A 17,142-nucleotide genomic window follows, 5' to 3' on the forward strand; every position below is an offset into this window, starting at 1 on the left:
CATCATAGTAATAACTAACAAAATTACTGTTTTGAGGTGAAATGTTCTAACAAAAATCTATAAACTCATAATTGGTTTTATTCACAAATGCTATTAAAAATTACACTAAATGTTTTGATAATGAAAAATGATTACTTTTTCAAATGTAACATGGAGAATTCAAATATTAAGACTCAACTTAAACAAATGAACTTACTGAACAAGACTTTGAGTATACAGGAAGAGCCATTAGTCATTGGTTCATTCAGTTGCCATTGCAAGTGTAATTTTTGGCACATGAACACACACACATGCACATACAAACATACACACACCGATGCATGGATACTTTCCGACAAAAACACAAGCATATACAAAAAGAAATAAAAAAGAATATTCAGTTGATAACAAAATTGGTAATATTCAGTTGATAATAAATTGGTAGAGTACCACTGTACTCTCAATTTTCCAAGGGAGATTTCAGTAGGACCTAGTTTATATAAACTATGGAATAGAAAAAATTGAATTCCTTAGTTATTTGAAAAACATTAAATTCTCACTAGACGCAAGCATATCAGTACAGATTTAATGTTGAGAACCTAGCACACATTTGGGCACAACCCCCAGTATCATCAAACACACACACACATAGTAAGTTCGTTAGTGAGAAAGATAAACAAAATGCAGAAATATTCATAGTATGAAACATACAATTTTAAACACGGCAGCCAATGAGTGCCTCACAGGTAGGAATTCAAAGGCTTCTGTCATGCCTGCTTGAATTAACATCTAAGGAAACAAGACAGCTAAGCTGGCAGGTATTTTTTTAAAAGTGACAGAAGGGGCTGAGAGCTTCACAGGCCACAGAAATCGCATGGACATATAACCCAAGATCAAAAGCAAAGACCAGTTCAGAAGGTATGCATGTGTCCCAGTTGGGAAATGAGGAAGACATCAGGGAACAATAAAGAAAGCTCTTAAAGTATACCTATTTAGAGACTAGATGTACAAAGGAAAGAAGTCGAACACATTCAAAACCGGATTAAAAATCTAGCCCTTCTTTTATTCATTCCTTTTCCTTTATTAATTGCCAAAACATTATGCAAGAAAAAAAATGGCAATGCAAAACAAGTCAGTATTGGGGAAACAGTGTTTTTATTGATGGTGATATCAAAGTGGTTATTTAAAGTCAACGTCAAAATCTCAAAAGAACTGAAAATGACGCAATAAAGCTTATAAGGCAACTGAAATAGTAATAAACATCTCACTTCACCCACTGATAGAATAATTCATTTAATGCATGCTTATGTTTGTTAAGTTGCCAAAATATTGTCTTATTTATTACAGAAAACTGAGAAAAAAGACAAGCAAAAGGGAGGAAGAAATAACAAAATGAGTCCCATTCATCAGTATATCTAACCAAAGCATTTGCGTGTGTGTGTGTACTTTTTATTCAAAATGTGTACTTTAATTCAAAAAGAATCCATTCATTACAGATTTCTTTTATAACTAGAAAATATTTTAGAAATACATCCCAAATAAATTAATAGGTCCCCAAGACTATGCTTTCTCTGATCCTCAGACCATTAATATTTCTTTCCTAACATCTGTCTCTTGGTTTACAGGCTGTTTATAACTTCTTGATATCATGAACCTTCCATTTGTTGTACATATTACCAGGCCAATATGTGTACCAAGGACTTATCAGTAGAGTTCAAGCTTTATTGACAAAATAATCATGATTCTGACAGAATCAACAAGTTAACTCAGCTGAACCAAAAGATGCCGTTTTGGACAAAGAACAAATTGAACCCATGTTCTATGGAGATTCTTCATGAAAGTTCTTAAAATTATGTGTTCAGATATCCAAAGATAACATTATTAGTCCACTTTAACAACACTGAATAGATTTCATCTGTTTGTCTTCATAAACTATTCCAGTTACTTCCACTCCATAGTAATCATACTGGATGCTTCCTGTTTGAAGCTGGCAAAAAGGGAGCATTAGCAGAGGTTCCAGCTAATTAACTAAGCAAGAATTCTAATAGATGGAAAAGAAGTCACATAATATTCCAATGTCATGATCACCTACATAAATTTATCAGCATCATAATCAAAGCTCAACATATTAAAATAAAGATTGCAAAACATTGCAAAACACTGAAAGAGGGCATTTTAAAGTACTTTTGAAACATCATAAGGGCATCAAAAGGCAAAGTAACAAAAAAAATAACAAATGAAAGAAAAGAACTACTTGCAGGCAGTTTTTATCAAAATAGAATAAAAAGCTCGTATTCTTATTTACGGATCAGTTCCAAAGATCACAGGATAACAAAGTGAAACACCGGGCGGAGCATCTCTGTGGGAAAGTCATTAAAGACAATGGTACTGGTAGTTACAGGAAGGAAAATCAATGGGCTAAATATCCAAACCTTGGTAAATGTTACCATCCTGTGTGACACACTCTGCAAGGCAGCAGTCCATTCTGACTAATTCGCAAGTCCTGTGCAAGATGCCTGCATCCAGAGAATGATGTGGTTACAATAAAAGGCAACATAGGTGAAGAAGAAGAATTACAAACAGGACAGAAAGGAAAATCAACCACATAGGAAATCTGCATATTCAATATAATATATCCTGAAACAAATTTTTACTTAGAATGAAACATTTTAGAATAAGAAAACAAAATAAACTAATTGGGATGATAATTTTTAACATGTTCCCTACAAAATAAAAGTATAAAAGAAATAAAACTGAGAGGAGGAAAAAAAATGTGTGAAGAAACATAAACTCCCTTTCACCAAGGTCTTATGTTCCTTTCATTTTGCCTAACTTCAAAGGAAGTAGAGGGTAGATGGAGCATGTGAGAAGGCTTGCTGCTGCATATCTTGAAATCCATTAGCCATGAAGATGAAAATACTTAGAAAGCTTTATCCCCTGTGGTATCAAAACACATTAGTGAGATAAGGATGTCTGCCTGACATCACAAAAATTAGAAGGATATTTATCCCACATAATTTTTAAATCTTTTTTAATCCCTTGGTAAAATGTATTCTAAAATACCAAATGCAGATGGGGAAAAGTACAAAGATTATAGCTGTCTTCTTCCTTATGATGTATCTTCAAGGGCATAAAAGGCAATATGCATGCCTTATGCATACCTGGACCATTCCTATTTGTCTAAAGCTAAGTGACTATTAAAGGTAATAGTCGCTATTTCCTTTGACCTGCCTTGACCAGCTTCTTTTGTTCCTGCCTGCAGACATCCCTCCTTTCATCTCAGCTCAGACATAAGGCAAATTCACTATCCTAGACCATTTCTTTGTATAATAAGTCAGAATACCGTGTCTATGACAAAACAGACATACACAGTTACCAGGGGAGAGAATGGATGATGCAGCCTACTACCTTTGAGAAGTGAGTGATTCTTATACAACTTAGAAGAACCTATCATTTAATGTTCGCCTTTATTTTAAAAATAATAAAAACAAAATACATGGTCTAGATATATACTAACTCCCCAGGAAAAGGATACCTGGGAATACCAGCAAGAACTCATCCCTGACCTCTGTAAAATTAACACTGCCCAATATGGTAGTTTCTAGAATGATTGTTGTCTAAATGACCTACAATATCACATTCCTAAACACTTCTATGATTGCTGCTCACTAATAGTCAAATTAAAATATCGCTGAATCCTAAGTGAAAAGAACCAAAATCCATCATGTAGCATCTTCTATTGTAACTAATACCTTAGTCTTCTAATTTTCTTTGTCTATAATGAGTGTCAACTTTTAAAATATAAATATCAAAAATATATAGGCACTAGAGGTTATCAAAATAAAAATTTGTAAGACCAGTAAGAGACTAAGGTGAAGTTCATTATTAGAATAGAGCTCTCTTTGCCATTTACTTTGTAATTTAAAGCAGTAAAACTGAAGGGGGGAAAAAAAACAGAAAATGGCCACCAATATCAGAAGAATATTTGTAACGTCAAATCCTTCAGTGTCCTATATTTATCTACCTCTGCAACTTTTAAGTCCGTAACCATAAATTAACTACGTCTGTACCTTCAGTCTTACACTCTCTTAATTCCTGGTACCAAACCAGGTAATAAGCTTTGTGAGAAGCAAGATGGAGGGAGAAAAAATGAAAACAAGAATAATTTTTGAAGAATCACCACAGTTCAAAGCAAGGGTAATAAGCCCATTGCTGCCAAGAGGATAACTACAAGCTGACTACTATCATATACACAATTATTCAAGTGCATTGCCACAATTGTCCTGAATTTTTAAATGATTTCAACAGTGTCTAATGTCACTGACCACAGAAACACTAAGCTGTCGCTGCAGCATGAATTACTCGTTTTTGGAACATCTAGCACTCAAATCAAGTTGTAGGAGCAATAAAATCTGTTAACCTCAGATGATTTTATATAGACTCGAATCAGAAACATAAAAGCTACAAAGTACTAGAGACAGGTTCACCAACCACCCATACTACGGCTTGCAAGAATCTCCATAAAGGGCTGTCTTTTAAATTAAACATAAAATAAGCACCATTGTAAACTAAATCCCTGTCTCCAATTCTGAAAGACTGTTTACCTGTACATTGAAAAGTGTACATGCTAAGGCTGGAGAGGGCTCACAGTTAAGAGTACATACTGCTCTGGCAGAGAAGCTTTTTTCAGTTACAGCACCGACATCAGGGGCTCACAGCAGATAGCTGTACTCATGCGCACATGAAATACTGATGCACAATGATGAACACTACATGATGAAAATTAGTTCAAATAAATCTTTAAAAAGAGCATAGACTGAAGGTTTAGAATTACCAATTAAAAGTTACAAAGTAATAAAAAAGTTCTCCTTTTTGCTTCTAAATACTCCACAAAGAAAAAAGGTTTCTTTAAGCCTAAGGAACCAATAGTAGTTTTAGATAATTATATATTAATTTAAAAGAAATAAAAAATCCATCACACTTTATTTGTTCATTATTATTATTATGGGAAATCATAAAAGAACCTCAATTCTACATTGGCCATTTATTACCTTTAGTAATACACCTTATTTCTCCCCCTTTCTTTGCTTATATGTGTTTGGGTGTTCACATGAATCTGGCAAAGTCCACATGTGTGTGCATGTGCTAAAGTTAAGATCAATATCAGCATCTTCGTTGATTGTTTTCCACCTTCAATCTGAGTTAGAACCCCTTGCTCAACGCACTGATTCCATACTCAATCAGGACAGTCTACACTGGGTCCTTTCTGTCTCCATCGCCTGTGCACTAGCACAGGGTGACAGCTGTGCTGCCATGATCACTTACGTAGCTTTTATGTGGATGTCGGGGATCGAAACACCTTTCCTGATCGTCACACATGCATAGAAAATGCCTGCAAAACCATCTCCCAACCCCGCCCATTTCTTTACATACATATATGCATACGTATATAAATGTGTATGTGCAGAGAGGTGGTCAGAAGAAAACGTGCAGGAGTGACTTCCCTCCTTCCACCATGTGAGTTGCTATGATTAAAGTAAGGACATCTTGCAAGGGGCAAGTGTCCTTAAATGCTGACCCATCTTGTAAACTCTCACACTTGCTTGAGGGAATATTAAAATACTTTCTCAATGTGTGAGGAAACATTCTTAAGTAAGCAAATATAGAAAAAAATGTATGCTAGTTTGCAGAAGAATAAAAAATTACATGAAACTGATAAACCAAATAAAAAGCCATAAAAAGGGACAAACAATAGAAAGAATGAAAATTTAGAAAGAAGTCTGAAAATGAAGTAAATTCAAACTGAAGGGACTTCAAGTCAGATTTTAAAAAGTTACTATATTAACAGATTGATGGGTACAATGAATGCTACAGAATTAGACTGCAAATTATCAGTATGAATTTATGGTTCTCTCTGTGTCTGTCCGTGGTTGCAGGCACGCAAACGTGTGTAGGTGTGTGTGCGTGTGTGTGTGTATGTGTGTGTAGAGAAAGAAGGAGGGAGTAAAGTTAAAGACACATATAGAAAGAGAAATGAAAACATAGAAATGTGTGCATACATACATCTGTTTTCCATATACAGATATACAATCAGAACTCCAAATCCTCACTCCAAGCATGTGTAAACTCTACTAATAACCTATCAGGTGTTTGCCTCTGGACTGAACATGAAAAGACTTGTTCCTTGTTATTATTTCTTAAATAACTAAATGTAACAACTAGCTGCATCATTCTTTGGTATCATATGTAATGTATACATGATTGGAATTCATCAGTATGTTACTGATTAGTAACCAATAAAAAGACTACAAGATATAAGTGGATGCAACAGGTCATTTGCAAACATTGCACCATTTTACACAACTGACTTAAGCATCCCCACATTTTGATGCTCATGTGAGTACTGGTTCCAGTGCCCTGCACATATAGCATACAGTGCCTGTACATGTGTGTGCACGTGTATCTCATTATTTTAAAAGGCAGACATACATGTATTTCCAAGTTCGGCTTGAATACATGTAAGGACATAACATTAATAGATCAAATCCACAGGTCATAATTTTGTCCAAAAAGAAATGTGAGCTACTTGGAAAACAAGATGATCCTAAAGGATCAAGTGTAAGATAGTAAGAAAGCAAAGGGACAATGGAATCAGAGAGGAGTCATCTGCAGTGAAGTTCTGTGAGGAAACGAGGGAAACTACTGTTGCAGGGAGGGGCTTGGTCATTCTCAGGTAAATAAAAATGTTCTGACCTCATTAGGGCTGACAAGCAGTATAATACGACAAATATACCGAATGCCATTGAATGACCATGATGAATATTGTGCTGTGTGAGTTTTAACACAAGAAATAAAATAGCTTAAAAGACTTAAAAAATAGATAGCCCAATCTGCAATCTTAGAAGTCGTTAGAAGCAATCTGGGAGAGGAGAAAGAAAAGGGATATATTGGCATTATCCTACATTCCTACCTAAAATATTGACAAGCATAATGTGTTTCCACAGCAACAGCTCATCAAGTGATATGCTTATTTGTGGATTTTGCAACATGAATATGAACTAAACTTTGAAACCATTATAAAAATTAATAATTTTTGTTGGTTTTACATTATTTCTACAATGGATACTTTTAAAGCAAACTATACATAAAACTTTGGTTGCGGTTTAAGTGACCTAAAAGTTAAAACAGAATATCACGTATTTCCTGCTTGAACAATAGAAGGCAAATTTACATGGCATCATATAGGCCACTTGTTTCCACTCGCCATCTTCAGAGTTCTCTTAGAACTATTTAGTTTCAACTGAGCAACAAACTACGACTAAAAGACATAAAAAGAACCCAAAGATGAGGGTGGAGGAGTTGATTAAATAAACATGGATGTTCTAATTTGCCAGCCTCTATTTGATGGTTCAATGAACGATAAAGATCTGCTTGGCACATCTGAGCAGATAGAACAGCACAGTGAAACTCTTAGTCATTGGTTCATTATCTTCTTTATTATGTTGATTATGCTAAAATAAAAGGGAAATCACAACAAAACTTCTTTGGGCATTTACTAAAAGGGGATGGGGGCTGAGAAAACACCAGATGTTGCAGTCTTCAAAATTAGGCAATTTGCTTTCAGTTCCTCCAGGTAATTGTGCAATTATTTGCCTCCATGATTCTGAGCTGTACTTACAAATGTCACTGGTAACGTTGACAGTTGAAGTCTCCCTTTCTTTTTCTTGATTTAAGAATAAATCACCTGTCTCTTGTACATACACACCACCCTAGAAATCTAATCTGTTCCTATGAGTAAGCACTTAAAAGCCAAGTACACAGGCTGGAGTGATGGCTCAGTGATTAAGAGCAAGGACTATGTGATTAAGAGGACATAAGTTTGATACCCAGCAACCACAGAGATGCTCACAACCATTTGTAATTCCAGTGTGAGGGATCTACCACCCTACTTCCGGCCTCCATATACAATGCTTGCATGTGGTGCACAGACATGTATGTAGGCACACTCAAACACATTTAAAAAATAAAATAAGAGGGGGCCAAAACATACAAAATTTTACACGCTTTCTAATGGTTAAATGCAGGAGGATACATAAAGGAGAGAAAGAAAAGCTTTGGATCACATCCAACCTCATCATAACCAGGATCAGTTATGAGACTGGGAGTAGAAGTCAGATCATCTCTGGGTAAGAAAGCTGTTTTGTAGTTACAGAGCACTGGCAACCACAAAACTCAAAAACAGTTGGAGCAAACGTCTATTGACATCACAGTAAGCATGTTTTCTTAATATTTATTTATTTTTTATTATGTATACAATATTCTTTCTGCATGTATGCCTGAAGGCCAGAAGAGGGCACCAGACCTCATTGCAGATGGTTGTGAGCCACCATGTGGTTGCTGGGAATTGAACTCAGGACCTTTGGAATAGCAGGCAATACTCTTACCCACTGAGCCATCTCTCCAGCCCTGCATGTTTTTTTTTTTATAGTGTAGTTATAAATCCAAATACAAGAAGAAAGGCTGAGTCCACAGTCAACAGGATGTAGACAGAAGCTGGAAACACTGAATTATCCAAAGCAGAAGCAGCTAGAGACCAGCAACTATGTGTTTCTCTAATATGTGCCCCACAACTGAAGTGATAAATAAAAGGCAGAAATTTGAAGCATTTATTTCCCCAAATCTCTGCTATTATAAACAGACACTGTTTGTTGTAGTGGTAGTGCACACCTTTAATCCCAGCACTTGGGAAACAGAGGCAGGCAGATCTCTGAGCTCAAGGCCAGCCTGGTCTACAGAGAGAGTTCCAGAACAGACTTAGCTGCAGAAAAACCCTGTCTAGATACAGACAGACAGACAGACAGACAGAGATAGAGGTAGATACATAATGGATACACACACACATACATATTTACATGCATACATACAAATCCTTAAAATAATAAACTGCTAAGTAATCGCTTCAGGCCCTTGGTATTTTTCTGAGAAAGGGTAGGCTGGTTGGCCGAGGAGTCTGAGATATCGATCAATCTCTACCTCCCATGTGCTGGATTTTAAGTGTTAGCCACCATGCCCAGCATTTTAAATACGGGTTCTTGGCATCAATAGCAGTTCTCTAAACTTATAAAGTATATTACATGCTCTTCTATTGCTGGGATAAAACACCAAGACCATGGCACGTTATAGAAGAAAGGAAATAGGAAGCAGAAAGAGCAAACTTAAAATGATATGAGTTTTTTGAAACTTCAAAGCCCACTTCTACTGGCATACCTCCAGCAAAACCATACCTCAAAAACCTTCCTAAACAGCCACCAACCGGGGACCAAATCTTCAAAAACATGTACTATGAGGGTCATCCTATTCAAACCATTACACAAGGCGAGGACTTTATGAACTGACTACATCTCCAGCCCTCAAAAGCAGTTCTTAAGAGAAGGGGACTGGGAAGTAGAATTGCACTGAAAAGGAATAAGGCACAGTTAGGTGAAACAGCTGGTGCAGTTTAAAAACTGCATCGCTACCTTACAAGTTCTGTAAGTAGGGAGAATGCAAACACAAAATGCATAGAAATCAGAATGCGAAAAGCACATACCCCACACTAAGGAAGTAACGTTTATCAAATGGGCCAGTGAGTGTTGCTATTGGTGTAATATATGCCTAAGGTAAATCAATTTTTAAAAAGGAAGGTTTATTTTGGCTGAGTTTCAGAAATTTCAGTCTATGCTCTCTTGAGCTTGGGTCTATGTCACCTCACAAGGCCTAGAAGTGAACGAAAGCAGAAGAGGGGAGGCCAAAAGAGGAAGTCTTCCCTCCAAGGCACAATAACATCTTTACATCATTTTGCTCTTGTTGCTGCTGCTGCTAAAACTAGAACCCATAAAATTCCTTCCATTTATTAGTAGCATCATGGGGTGGAAACTAAGCTCCAGCACACACACACACACACACACACACACACACACACACAAAGGATTTAGGGACCATTTAAAATCCATACCACAGTAACACAGGTAAAAGGAATTCACAACTGAAATAGAAATATAGTTGTCACAGTGGAACACCTTAGAGGATGCTTAAAAATTACAAAGACAAGAAGCCAAGTTCAGATAGACTTCTATGAAGGAATGCATGTTTCACATTCTGCTATCTCCTTCAAATATAATCAGGAATGACACGGAGTTAAATGCTAATAGAAGTGCTCACAAAAAGTATGTTCAGAGCACTTAAGAAATCTGAGCATTCTATCTACAAGGCACTCTAAAAGATAAAACAGAACTCAGATATGATGACTCACACCTGCAATCCTAGCACCCAAGAAATTGGCAACCAAGTAATTTGAGTTCAAGGCTAACCTAGGCAACATGCCTAGAATGTAGTATGAAGACTACTGTCTTAATTTATTTTTATTCCATAAAAAACAAAACATAGGCAAAATTATCTCTCTGTTAGTAAGTAGATAAGCACAAAGCATCTAGCAAACAATCTCAAAATTATTCTGTTGTGGATTATATTAAAATTTCAAGATTTTGTAAGAGCATTCCTTTCTAATTTTATGCCCTACTATGCTCATGTTTAATGGGTGCTTTCCTCTAGACAAAAGGGCGTCTTCTCCATATAAATATAGCATAGCTTTCTCTGTGTGTACACATCTTTATGGGAGGTTCACGCAAACACTCCACATGCTCTAATCCTACCTTCCTTCAACACTTCTGTCTCCTTTTCCTTCTCCTCCCTCTTACTTTTTGAGACAAATGTTATGTATCACTGGCTTTCCTCAAATTCAAAACAATCAATCCACCAGACTCCACTTCATGAGTTCTGTGATCACAGTAAGGCACCGCCATAACTGGCTCATCTCCTTCCAAAGGATATTTCTAATTCCTACAACACTTTTAACCTCCAATACCCACTTTAGATAATACTACCAGACAGAGGACTGCCAGTTAAATGTTAATTTCTGCATTCCAGAAAAACTTAGTTATTCAAAAGAATTTCGAAAGCCCCACCTTGACAATAACCACGTAAGGCCTGTTGGTCTAAACCACGCATTGCACTAATTTATCACAATGCATTTGGTGCACATCTAATGTGTTCTACACATTGAAAACTACAGAAGAAATAAAACAAGCAAAATTTCTGGGAAGTTTCTCAAATGCTTAGGGGGCATGTTTCTATGGTATATTAGTTTCACTAATTTGCAGGGCACTGATTCTGCATCCTGTTGACTATACCTACTACACCTTGACATCTGAAAGTAAACAAGCACATCTCCTGGTGAATGATATGGAGAAACAAGGAGATGAACCTAAGTAAAAGAGAAGAAAATGTCAGCTACTCAAGTGCTACAGTACTCACGAGGAATCTAAAATACACTGATATCAAAATGATACTGATGACATGGACACTTATCCTGTATCTAGCCACTAAGGTATTCTTTACATCTCCAGATTTGATTGTAAAGCAATTTTCATTAATTCCTAGAGCAGTTTCTAAACAGGCTAACTTTATAGGCAGTATTATTAAATGCTAAATCATCTACTAAATTAACAGAAGAGAAAAACTTACCAATCAGTGTTCTTAGCAACCAAAGTGATACACTACGAGAGTACACAAACAACAGCAAAAATTCAGGTATACAGGGAGGAGGAAAGATAATAATCTTTCTAATTGGTCAACAGACAACCAAAAAGAATATATGTAGTGGTTAATAAAACAAAAGGTATCATTTAAAACATTTCTCAAATAATGTATTTCATGGTATACAATTATCATGTATAGGGATAAATTATGCATTAGTATTTACTACACTTTATTCTTAGTAAGACACATTAAGAAACATCAGTGATCATGCAAATGTAATGTAATTTTTTATTTTAAGTATATGGATGCTTTGCCTATATGTATGTCTACGAACCACATACACGTCCAGTGCCCACGGAGAGCAGAGGGTATTGGATATCCTGGAAGTGGAGTTACAGATAATTGTGAGTGATATGATAAGTAGGTTCTGGGAGCCAAACCCAAGTTCTCTAGAAGACCAGCTAGAGATCTTGAGTGCTGAGCAACCTGTACAGCCCAACTTAAAACATAAAATTTAAAGGGTCATTCCTACACGTTTGTGCATAAGTAATAACTCATTTATTTCAAAGGAGAACTAGGTTATCTTATCCTTGATACTACTGATAAGACAGGTAAGCAATAGGTCGACTAGATTTTATAAATAAAATTTTAAATGTAAGAAAAATAAATATTTCATGTGCTATAAATATTTACTTAAATTTCTGATAAATCAAAATTAAATGTTGAAATTGAACCTCCATTTTCATTCAATTTTAACCCTGATCCATACATAATTAAATGCCAACATGTTGCTGGTAAACTTTAGAAATCACTTCCCGAGAACAGAGAACTAACTGGTAGTGAGAATGAGTCCATCACAAGCCACCAATACAAGGTCACTGAGCAAGAAAAGAAACAGTCTAGAACTCACTGATGAACACTGTGTGGGCTATTTGCATCTGACACAGACTGTATTTGTATAATACAGTCCAAGTCAGCTTGGAAAACAACCCAAACTTCTGTCCCTATGAGGGATGAAATCCTAGAAATGAGAAGAGCATACACCCAGTGAACACCAGCTAAATCAGGCTGGTACTCATTTGCCTCTTTCATCGTCAACTGACATTTTACATTTAACCTGACTTGCTTAATCATCCATCTCACTTGATGCATATTTCTATACTAAGTATAAAGCTAACTAAAACACAAACAAATGAATGATTTAATAGCTTTCCTATAAAAGAAAATATGCTTATTGCATGTATATAACTAATATTCTCAAAGGTATCCTAAAAAGCTTTTTGCTTATTCAAAATCTGTTTTTATGATTTACATCATCCACAACATATAACTGTTAGCAGAGTATGCCTGATATGTTTTGTGTAATAGGCATACACATCTCTTTTCTGAACCAATATTTAATTAATGCCAGGTATAGATAAGTAAATAGCTACTATGAGAAATCACAAAAATAACCAAGGTTAGTGACAATAGTGTTTTCAGCAGTGAAACTGAAAATATAGCAGTTTGAAAATCATTTTAATAGAAGACTTTAATAATAAATTAAATTCTGAAAGGAACCAGACATTCTTTTCATTTGCTTGTCCAAGCAGTACTTTCAACTCATATCTTTCTTTATTCATTATCAAGACATAATTTTACTGAGAATTAGTAATGAAACCCTCCATTAGTTTATTTATTTCCTGTTACATCATACGGTTATCTGGGTACAAACATGACCAATGCACTTTCCTTTGATGGCCATGCTTATGATACGGTTCCTGTGTATGTATAAACACATAAAAATACATATGGAAAGCTTGGGAGAGGAATTCCTCAAGTGAAAGATCTTTTCATTTTCTGTATCACACTTTCCACAATAATTTCATGCCTCATGGAAGTTCTTCAGAATATCTGATAGCACTCCAGTTCTTTTACACCACACATTGTTTCAAATCATGGATAGCTATAAACTATTTAGCAACTGCAACCTCTTTTTTAACATACCTTCAGCCATTAGTGACTTTATTCTGAATCATAAAGCCTTGGGAGAAGAAATTGAGTCAAAAAGCATTTACACCTTCTTTGTTAATGGCTTTTCAAAAATACTATGTGACTTTACAGTTTCATAAGCCATGAATGCAATTCTTTCCATACCAAGATGAGTTGAAGGGTCTAACATGACTTAAATTTGAATTTCTAGAACTGCGAATCATTTTTATGAAAGCATTTATTTGGGTTAATTCTATTAATAAATTAGCATTTGAGATACTTAGCCCATTTTTCTATTGACTCTTTTCCTTTGAAATTTCATTTCTAATCAATGAACAAAAATTCATTGTAGGTCTATGTACTAATTCTTTGTTAAAATCATTAGAAATATTTTCACCACATTATCCTTTCTCATCTCTAGTTAATCACAAAAACATCTTGAGGTCTCTAAGTAACAGACTATTCTTTCATAGTTTCAAGACTTCCAACTGAACAAAGCTACTTGGCAGTGAGAGAACTGAGTCTGTGTTTAGAAAGAGGCAAAAGGTGAGCAATAAGCATGCTGGGTCAGATTCAACCGAGAATCAGCACACCTCTCCAGACACAAACGTTTCTACCCGTTTCCCTTGCAAGGCTTCTATCACTGACATCCCAGGAAGACTTCACACATACTGTCACGTACTTAAACACTTGAACTATTATTGCCTTGAATGTGCTGTCACTTCCAAGTCAGTACAAGAATATTAGGACCATGTGAAGCACTTGTCATTATTATTACTGATGTCAGACTTCCCCGCTCATATATGTCCATAAAAGAAAATATCACTAAACACTAAATACTTTATTTTAAAGAAAATGAAATCTAATTATTTATTTATGTACAAGCTTTTGAAATTTATATGAAAATATCATTTAAATTATTCCTAAGAACTAAAGAAACAATATAGAGTTTTATTTGACAAGTCTTTTTCTTAACCAAAGTTCATTAAAATTTATACTTCTAATATTTTATCTTTTATGCCTTAAGGTGTAGTAAGCCTCACTTCTACAAGCATTGGGTAAAAAGTTAAAGACCTCAGAGCTAACATTAAATTTTACAACTTTTTTACTGTGGGACATCCCACATGAGTGTTCCATATTTGTTCTCTGGTCATAAACCTCAGGATGACTTCTAGATCATTTTGCATGGGAATACTCTGACCTGTCCACAGCCACGGAGCAGTGGCCACCAAGTTCCTGACTTCTTTGTATTACCTTCCTTTCCTATGCATTGTGCACGTCACCCATCAGCTATGTCCACACTGGTCTCCACTACAGCCCTCAAAGCTCTAAGATTCTACAGAAAGGCCTGCCAACTTGTCACTATGGAGATTACTAAGGTTCCATGATTCCACACCCTTTTTTTTTTAAAATGAAATAGCCCTACACCTGTCTCAAACATGAAGTAGGAGGAAATTTTGGAGAAACTCATCTCTTTCCTTTTTACCAACAAAGCTGAACAAATGATAAAAAGCCATTACCTACTTTCCTTACTACACACTCACCTCGCCCACAACTGTTATTATGAATGACCACCAGCAACCTCCTAACATTACAAGCCTGACTCATGTGCCCATGTTCCTCCTGCCCATAAACTCCAGCTCATTCTATTGAGTAGTATGTGTGTTGATACTAGAGCAGCTGGCTACAGTCCTTCACTGGGTGTCTGTTTCTTTACCACTCATCAGAAGCTTTCACTTCCTCTTCACTTTTTAAGCTCTTCTTGCTAGAAGAATCATTTTATTTCTATTCAGTTGTGTCAAGTTATGTTTGAAAACTTACTTTTGACAGACTTTTAACAAGCTTCATAAGTTTCAGGTTAGGGGGAAGCTTTTGTTCTCTACAAGTAAGTATTCTGTATAACACTTAACTATTCTAACATTGTTTTTATAGCTATTTATTTGGTGTATATATCTGTAAACCAAAGTGGCAGAAACTTGAGGCAACCAGTAAATCCAGTCAAGGAAAAAACAGCCGCAGTAGGTTCTCCTCTGGGTTTCATGGCCTTACCAGCCACATATTTGCATGAGCTTAAAGTAATAGCCATGGATTCTCTCTTATTGTGCAAGTCTTACATCCAATTAGGTAGCTGCTAGCTACCCCAAGATATATGTGCCATTACTGCACTTTTGGGGGTAACCTGCCATTCTGGTCACCAACTGACATGCCAACATGGATGGGAGACAATTTCAAGAGGCCTAATCCCTAGAAGAAAAACACACATAAGCAATAACTATTGAGAAAGAATCAGTCTTCCCCAAGGAGGAGTCTCATAATAGATTATCCAATCCAAGCATTAAGATCTAAGTACATATAAATATGAGCAACATTAAAAGAACTCAGCAGGTTGTATTTTCATATTTGTTTGTTTATATACATGGGGGTATACAACAATAATAATTAAAGGAGACCAAGAATTTGCAAGAGAACAGGGTATTTGGGTGCTGGAAGAGTAGGAGAAAGAAAGGGGAGAAAAAATAATGTAAATACAAAATACATTGATGAAATTCAAAAATAAACTTAAATGTTAAAAAAAAAGAGAGAGTAAGTAAACACATGCATAAACAAATGCACTTACATTCAGCATGCTTTATCTACATTAATACAGTTCAGAATCCCCTTATTGAGGGGCGCACGTGAGTGTGAGTGAGAATGTGTATGTACTAGTTAGCTCCATCAGCTTGACACAGACTGGACTGATCTGAGAGAAACACCATGACTGATGAATTGCCTAGATCAGACTGGCCGATGGGCACGACTGCAGCATATGGTTCTAATTATGCACTGATGCATAAGGGCGGGGCCAGTTCAGAGTGGGATGGTCCTACACTGTTTAAGACATGGTTCTGGACTGTATAAGAAAGCTAAGAATGAGGCTGTGAGCAGGCAAACCAAAGAGTAAGCCAGCTTCTTGCTTCAAGTTTCAACCTTCACTTCTCTCAAAGATGGACTGTGACCTGTAAGGGTAAGAGAAATAAATCCTTTTTTTCCCCTTTTACTTTTTTTTGAGACAGGGTTTCTCTGTGGTTTTGGAGCCTGTCCTGGAACTAGCTCTTGTAGACCAAGCTGGCCTCAAACTCCCAGATTTCCGCCTGCCTCTGCCTCCCGAGTGCTGGGATTAAAGGCGTGCACCACCACTGCCCGGCTCCCCTTTTACTTTTGATCTGTGTTTCATAACATGGAGCATGCAATAGTCATTGTCTCTCTGCTGTTGGCTGCAGATATGACGAGCTGCTCTACGTTCCTACCGCCCTGACTGCCCTACTGTCTTAGTTACTTTTCTATTGGCATAATAAACCCTAACCAAGGCAACTTATAGAACACAAAGTTGACTTGGGGGCTCACAGTTAGAAAGGATCAGGGTCCATGACTGTCATAGTCGAGAACATGGCAACAGGAAGGCACTGTGCTAGAACCGTAGCTGATAAACTTATAAGCTTGTCCCCAAGTAGGGACAGCTAACTGGGAATGGCCTGGACTTCTGAAACCTCAAAGGGCAGCCCCAATGACACTTCCATTAACAAAGATACAACACCTACAACTTCTCCAACAGTTGCGCAAGCTGCTGACCAAGTA

At 36.3% G+C, this 17,142-nt stretch overlaps 1 protein-coding gene across 3 annotated transcripts in view; it reads right to left on the reverse strand.

The window, feature by feature from the left end:
- Positions 1-17,142, reverse strand: part of Diaph3 (diaphanous related formin 3) — a 459,276-nt gene that overhangs the window by 354,738 nt on the left and 87,396 nt on the right. The gene's annotated exons all lie outside the window — the stretch shown is intronic.

The sequence above is a fragment of the Microtus oregoni genome, unplaced genomic scaffold, assembly GCF_018167655.1.
Source record: "Microtus oregoni isolate MIOR12 unplaced genomic scaffold, Mior012 000001F_ref0000356, whole genome shotgun sequence".
Taxonomy (NCBI): domain Eukaryota; kingdom Metazoa; phylum Chordata; class Mammalia; order Rodentia; family Cricetidae; genus Microtus; species Microtus oregoni.